We start from the raw sequence: 8,429 nt of genomic DNA on the forward strand, positions 1-8,429 counted from the left end.
CTCAGCAGTTTCTCTTTGTGCTGCAAACTTCCACCTCCTTGCATTAGCTCTTTCTGTCTCAAAATCTGCAGTCCCAAAGACTTCCTCTCTGAGTTTATTCAATTCCTTCCAGAAGACAACAAAAATCCACTTTTTTAGGGAGCTCCACAAAACTGAGTTTGTCCCTTTTTAAAGGAATACAGAAACCTAGAATAAATACAAAGCTGTTGTCCATCACAGATTATGAAGTCACTTCTGTGCTCCCAACTTCTAGAGAAACAGTTTCAAAACCTGGTGTGCCATGACACTAAAGAAATTCATTTCAGCTTCTGTTTATTACCAGATTCCTTGCACTTGAGCTCTGGGTGAGAAGTTGTTGCATGTATTTTTTGTATTCATCCATATTTTAGAATTGCATTATTTTTTTCCCTTACAGTAAGTAAGTAATCTCAACAGGTGTTGCTGGGCTGATTATTTTTCAAACACCATACATGCATATACATATATGTATGCATATATAAATGTATATAAATATATAAACACAAATATACTCCATTCATGTGCCTTCATATTGCCTATTATTGAACTCCTGACGCTGTGCCCAACACCAACTGAACATCCTGCACTTCCAGTCTCAATGCTACTGCACCATGTCAGATGACTTGGCTACAAATCAAACAAAACCCATTATTTTTTTAAAGTACTCATGGAAAGTTTAAAAAGGCTAAAGGTGACATTTTGGCCTTGAGGCTTTCTTCTTATGGTTGGAATACAGAGAGTATTTTCTTCCTTATTGCCTGAAGAAAAATTTCTGAATGGCAAGGACAAAAGCAGAATTTCCTGGTATACTGATCTCTATACGGGAACAGACTGGCTTGATTCACAGTGGGCACCAGTATTGCCTACAGCCGGTGGTATGTTTTAAGTTCATTCAGTGTTGGTTCTGGCACTGTGCTCACAGTATGATTTAGCAGGCTTTTTTCCACTTGTTTGGAACTTAATATTTTTCATTTGAAAGAACAGAAGCTAGTGCCCCTTATCCTCATGAATTGCTGCTATGTATATGTTTGCCTGCAGCTATATTCTCCTCTCCTCCTCACCTTCTTTTTCCTCTCCGTATATGTATAGTCTATATAGTCTACTTAATCTATATACTTGTTACTAATATATTGCCTTTTCCCTGTCTCTCCTCTCTCTTCTTTTTTTTTTTTTTTTAATTCTTTTGCTGTTGTACTTGTTTGCACTCAGGAACTAGTTGCAACTCCTCATTTGGAAACTTTAACTTTGAGTTGAAAGAAGGAAAACATTGAAACAGGAATCAAGTAAGACATCTATAGCTATTTGCTACACATGTTGCACTCTCATACAGTCCCAAGAGCCTCAAATTGTTCAGCAGAACTAGAAAGAATTCATTATTTTGTCAGTCAGCTACTGCAACCACCTTTAACAAAACAACAGATTCTGAAGAGCCGATGTAAATGCAAATAGACAAATTCCTTTGATCTACCTCCCTCTTATGTACTTTCTTAAAAGAACTGCTGAGCTTTCACTTCTAGGACAAAGTTGAAGTTTACCCTTCCTATTTAGTGTTTTGTATGGTTTATACAATTCCTTGAAGAAATTAATGTTTTGGTTTGATTTGGTTTTCTTCCCCTCTGAATTATTCCTTTTTATACAGCTCCTTTCCTTTTGTAGATGACATTTTCACAGTTCTGATGTGATAAATTGTTGATCCAGAAATGTTTGATAGCTAAATTTATATCAAAGTATTTGTATTTCTATTTATAAGGTGCTGATGAAAAAATGTTTGCAAATAATGAACCAGAAGAATCATGCTGTGGAATAAAATCAAATCTTCAAGAGTAATCAAGGCTACATACCTATTCTGAGAGTATCTACAAATTGGAGGTCAGCCTGAATTCCAATAAGTTTTTGAATGAATAGGCTGGAAATTTAGTTTGCTACAAGGTTACAGTGTTTAATTTGGAATGTCTTCCAAATTTGGGGTATTCAAAGACAATTTTCAATAAAAAAAGCTTGGTGTTGTTGCCTTTTACTTCATTAAATTGTTTCCTGATAGACTTAAGGTTTTCTTGTCTGAACTACAGAAATACTGAAGAGTGTAATTTAGGTTCCTGTCTAAGGACAGCATGAAATAAGTATAGAATAGAATCATAGAATCATTTAGATTGGAAAAATACCTTTAAGTTCATCAGTTCCTCCTGTATGTCATAGAATCATAGAATCACACAACAGTTCAGGTTGGAAAAGGCCTTTATGATCATAGAGTCCAACCGTTAACCTAGCATTGTCAAGTCCACCACTAAATCATGTCCCTAAGCACCATGTCTATGTGTCTTTTAAATACTTCCAGGCATGGTGACTCAATCACTTCCCTGGGCAGACTGTTCCAATGCTTGACAACCCCTTCAGTGAAGAAATTTTTCCTAATGACAAGAATAGCAGTGATTCAAAACTTCATTTTGAACAATATCTTCAATATCTTTGCTCACCAGAAAAAAAAAAAAAAAAAAAGAAAAGTTGTTCTGAGTTTCTGTTCAGAAGTTGATAACAAATGGACAATAAATAAATTGCAGATGGCTGCTAGCTGCACATTTTTGTCTTTTACAGGGGCCAGGCTCTTTCAAGTTTATCTAAAGCCTGTATATTATAAATCTGACTGCTTTCATTTCACTTAACTCTGGAACTGTTAGCAATCAGGACACATAACCACGGACGTAGTTATATGCGGTGCTTTATTTCAGCACTGGGAAACCAGGGGTTCGCACCCAAAGCTGGCTTCAAACAGCTGATTCAGACCATACCTTATTATACAAGTTAGTCACATACATATTCATTACACCCCTGACAACCATTAGCATATTCCACACCTATTCTAACACGAACTTTCTATCTAAAAGATGCTGCAATTATCGGTTATTTTCTACGGTACCATCTCTAAAGAATATATCGTAAATCTATGTCCACCTTAAGAATAAGGCTCGGTTACAGTTACCTGCCTTATAAGAATATACCATAAATCTATGTCAGTTTTAAGAACAGAGTTTTGTTACTGATTACAAGAGTTCTATGGCTACAGGGCTGGTTGCTATCCTAATATTAAACCAACTGTAACAGATCCAGCAGCAAGAGGCCCATGCTGTCCTAACTGTAACAGATCCAGCAGCATAGGCCCATCGTGTTCTGTTCCATAAGAGAACATGGAAGGAAACATCTTGTGAGGTTGATTACTATCATTTGCTATCAGAACTGTACAGCTTTACCACTAATTAATTGAGGAAATGCATTGGACTCTTTTCACAAACATGTTAACTTTTCTGTGCATATTACCTTTCTGGGTTTGTTTTTGTTTTTGTTTCTGTTTTTGCTTTCCCTAGAGGACCTTATGAACAAAAAAAGTGATTAAAATTACTAGAAGAGAGGTTCTGAATAGACTACTAATGTATTGTTTTCACAGTAAGTAGCACATAGCATAATACCGTAAAGCAATAAGCTTTCTGCTTTACTTTCCCCAGGAAGCTGTCTTACGTTCCCTTTAGTCCACTTATTTTCATTTTTATACTGAAGTGAGCAGATTCCTCATTGCAATATCCATGTTCTCTTTCATCAGATAGACTTAGTGTCTTTCTTCCCCATTGTTACCCAGAATTGTACGTTTCAAGTTTGATTTTCACTTTGTATGTCAAGCTTAGTCTGGACTAGGGGGCATCCCACTATTACCTAGAGTCTTAGTATCACTGATTCCAGCATCTTCATTCTTGCAGCTGTCATGTTTCCTGCTGATTTCCTTGGTACTGATCTGTCAGTCTTAACTTTGGATATGCAGCAGGATGTTATCAATATATTAAACTAAGGAGCATATAAAGGTTTTATCTCAGTTTGCTAATCTTATGGTAAATGACAAGTGAATTCACATAGCACCAAAGTTAATTTTAATTCTTAGCATATGTATGTGTATATATATGTGTCTGTACACATGTACAATTTGAGGATATTTTTTTAAGATCTCTAATTTTAATTTTTGGGTAATTAGAAATCTGTTGCTTTCTGAAGTATTTTTTGAGTCTTTTTCCTAGATAAATGCCTTTGAATACATATTCAGCAGTTGTCCTGGTTTTATTAAAAATAAGACCAGGTCTCTTTTAGTGAATTTTCCTTTCAGCTAATTTCTTCTAAGTACCATCTAAGTAACTGTATGTTTTTTCGGACACTGTGCTCTGAAACTGCTAAGAGCGATCAATGGAATGCAGAAGAAACTCATGTTTAGATTTATTGCTATAACAACCAAGGATTCTGATAAAATTCTGCCAGCTCCGCACTGAGAAGGGTGTATTTGCAAGGAGGCATGGACAGAACAGGTGACTAAAACTGACCAACTGAATATTCCATCCCATACACATCATACACCCTATAAAAGTGGGAGATCACAAGGATCTCCCTCTCTTCAACCATGGCCAGTATCTGGAGAGGACCCTGCCCGCTGTGCCTGCGATCCGAGGCCTGTTCCAGACCCTGCATCCCTGAATCCAGTTCCAGTTTGCTGTGAAGTCCTGCCCATGACTTCTGGGTGCCTGCCCTGCAGCTGCTGGAGTCATGCCAACTCCACATTGGGCAAAACTGCTACCCCGGGAGATTCAAAATTGGTTTTGTACATTTTGTATTATTTTCTCTATTTATTAGTAGCATTAGTAAAGCCTTTAAAAAGTTTTTTCTAGCTTGCAAACTCTCTTCCTTATCCTTCCTGTCATGCCTTATCCTATGTGGAAAGGGTGGGGGGGGATTAACAGAGAGCCTCTGCCATGGTTTATCGTCACCTTGCATTTAAACCTTGACAGCAGTGAAAAAGATAATGGTACTTTTGTTGCATAAATTTTATCATGAAATACCACATCAAATCACATAGCTAAAGCACTGAAATAATTTAAACAGAGATGTTAAAATGTTTTTAACATGATACGTTTCCATTGATGTATTCTGTTTTGTAGTACAGATTTTCAGAAGACACTATTTTTGATAGTAGTTTCTTCAGATTATTTTCTCAGATCTGAAAGAAACTTACAAAATTAATCTATCACCTCTTTCCCCTCTACTTGCTTCTTTTTTTCCCTTTGCAATTAAGAGCAATTGGCTGAAATCTGGGTTCAAAGTTCAGAGCCTTGTTCTGCATTAGATGAAGACAGGTCTTAAACTGGTGTCCCTGAGACAATCGTCTTCTCCAGGTTACTTATAGGTCTTCTTGATTTGGTGAAAATTTCAAAAAGATTGACCGCTGAAAATAAGACATGATTGCTGTTTTCCAGCCACCAGCTCACAGGAAATTAGCAATGTCATGCTTTCCTGTCAGTAGAATAGAAATGTTTGCCCACTGCACCAGACTGCGATAAGGGTAAATAAAAAATATTGCAGAGCTGACCATATAAAGTTGTTGCTAGAAGACTGTGCCTGAAACACCACACGAGGTAGCAAGCATTCCCCCAGGATCAAGCCAGCAAGTCACCATCATATTAGGAAATACCCATCACACACCATTCCAAACACCTCCACAAGTGTGACTCACACACAATCCCTGCTGATACTAATACCGCTTGCTTCCTTTAATCTGATTCCTGCTTGGAAATACTTATTTGTCCTGATCATAGAAAATTTCACAACAAATTTCAAAACAGATTTCCAGATATGCAGAACTCACATTGAGCCAAAGAATAGGAGCCACCAGGGCAGAGATTAACTTCTGTCATTGTCCCAAATGACCCGTTCCAAAACCAACCAACCAACCAACCAAACAAACAAACAAAAATGGATAAAAGCTAGGAATGAAAATTTATAATAAGTTCATAACAAACTCTTTAGACTCACAATTATTTATTTTCTGTCACAGTGATCACTAGAGGCATGTCACTGACAAAAATGTATAGCTCGTGATGCTAAACACTATACTTACTTGAACATATATTATATTGGGCTAGAAGGGAAGTCAGTAAATGTGCAGGAATCAGTAGAGCAGCGATAGAATTGAAAATGGCAGCAATCATTTCATAGAAACAGTAGATGGATACCCAGTCCTCGAATTTCCAGCATTTTTAGGATTAAGTTGCACCTATGTATCCAAGGTACATAGATAATTTCGATGTTTTGCTTCTTTTATTACCGTTATGAAATTATTGTCATACTCACACCAAGAGGTTCAGTGGAGCTAGTAATGTCTTACAGTAGTGTTAAAGTAATAAACTCATCAAATATAGTGAAAAAGAAAAACATATCTGGTTATATAGTTCAAGAAGTAACCTCATTTTCCATAAAAATCTTCCCAGAATCCAACTGCATTTTCTAAGCACTCTCAAATATTCTAAATATCTAGGTCAGACCAGCTGGTCCAGTTACACGAATACTATCATTTTTAACTATAACAGTATCAATTGTAAAACTCAGTAAAATCTCAAAAATTAATTAAAAAAAAAAAAAAAAAAAACAAACCAAAAAACACTTCATGTGGTTTTAAAGACTAAAAGTTAGAAAGATGTGATCTTCCGTATTTTCTCATAAAGGTTTTTGTGCAGGCAAGAATTAACAAATAAATAAGTGAGACTGATCAACATTGCAATTATAATTTTCCCTGCTAGAATTAAAATTCTGTTAAATGCATTTTAGATATGATCTACAATGGCAACAAATGACAACATGAATTTCAAATCTAACTCTATTAAGGTTAAAAAATATTAACTGACTTCTTCAGAAGAGGGGGAAAAAATGCTATGATGCCTTATATCCAGTACAGTTGTATCACGTGTTACAGAAAGATCGTACAGGGTACAACGAGACAAAATTATCAGCAATTTATTGTGTTCTAATTTCATCATGCCAGTAACAATTTGACCTCAATTATACCTGAAAGTTTGCCTGACTTAAATATTTAGCTTAGCAAAATAGAACTATATTATGCTGAATATAGAGCTTAAGACAGTTAAATATATGGCTATGAACAACACAAAGCAGTACTTTAAACTATGCTCCTTAGTATTCATAAAATTTTACTTATATCTTCCAGAGACACAATGTGTCATTATTACATTTGCTATTAACAGATGTTTTCAGCTTGTTTGTTTTGGGGGATAATGACTTTTAAGGTTATGAATTCATCGTGTTGCATGTGAATAATTCTTGCAATTCCTAATAACATTATTGGGAGCTAGTCATACAAATTTTTGTTGAATTAATAATAAAGAAAGGACAACATAAATGGAAAGAACATTGAAGGCAATGAAAACTTCTGGAATAAACGAGTAAAAGTTGTATTTTGGTGCCCAGTGGCCAATTAGTTAACTTACTAGTGTCTCAGTTTATGCACACATAAAATACTCATGATTTTCATCAGCATTTCATCTAAGATCCAGGACCACAGGATTGTTAAAAATATAATTAAAATATTTTTAGAATAATTCATGGAGGATATCACCAAAAGGTCACTGGCAGAGTTTACTTGTTATTTATGCTCTAGACAGTTCTTACTTTCTCATCTCTGGAAGTACTTTCCCTAATAATTCTACCTTTTTCTCTCCAAAACATGAAGAGAAATCAAGTGACCTTTTAGCTATTGTAAATGTCATTATGAGCTGTGGTGTGAACAAGAAGGAAGTGAAAGTTTATCAATTCAATCCTACAAATGTCTAGCAGACATTAAATGCAAATAAAACAGGGATCGAACTTCCGAAGCTCTTCACAGTGACCTGACTTTTATTCCTGCCAAATAGACACATACATGACCTGCCTAGAGTAATTAGCAGACACAGCAAATCTCGTCTTACAAATGACCTTCATTTTTATGAAACATTTTTATTACATGTATATTAACAAGAAAAATGTTTCTACACATAATGAGCACAATAACACTACACCAGAACTGTTCCAGTTTTAGGTGGATGCTTTGTGTTTTGTCATCACTAAGTGGGGGACTGGTGATAAATAAAAATATTACATGATTCATTATCTTCGGAGAAAAAAAGAATCAAAAACAAACAAAGGAGGGGAAAAAAAAAAATAAAAGGATTTCTTACCCTGCCTAATTATCTGCTTATTCTATGGAAAACAACTGCACTTTGGCAAAAAAATGATTGCCCGTCTGCTGTGTCTGCAATCTTTTTGAATGATATGGAATTTGTGAAATTATGCCAATCACTAGCAAACTAAGCATTTGACTGACATTAAAATAAGTTTGGGCAAGTGGGAGAGGAGATGAAAATTCTCCTCAATGTGTTCAGACTGGCATATCTAATTTCTTCCCATGAACTGCCTGTGACAATGATTTTCATTCCATCAGGATCATTACATATCTTTTTCATTTAATTGTTGTTAAATGCTAATTGGTCTACAAGGAAATCTATTATCATATTTCATTTGTCAAGGACAGCAATGAAATTTATGTATTAACACTA

Source organism: Patagioenas fasciata, chromosome 2 (genome assembly GCF_037038585.1).
Source record: "Patagioenas fasciata isolate bPatFas1 chromosome 2, bPatFas1.hap1, whole genome shotgun sequence".
In the NCBI taxonomy this organism is placed as follows: Eukaryota; Metazoa; Chordata; class Aves; order Columbiformes; family Columbidae; genus Patagioenas; species Patagioenas fasciata.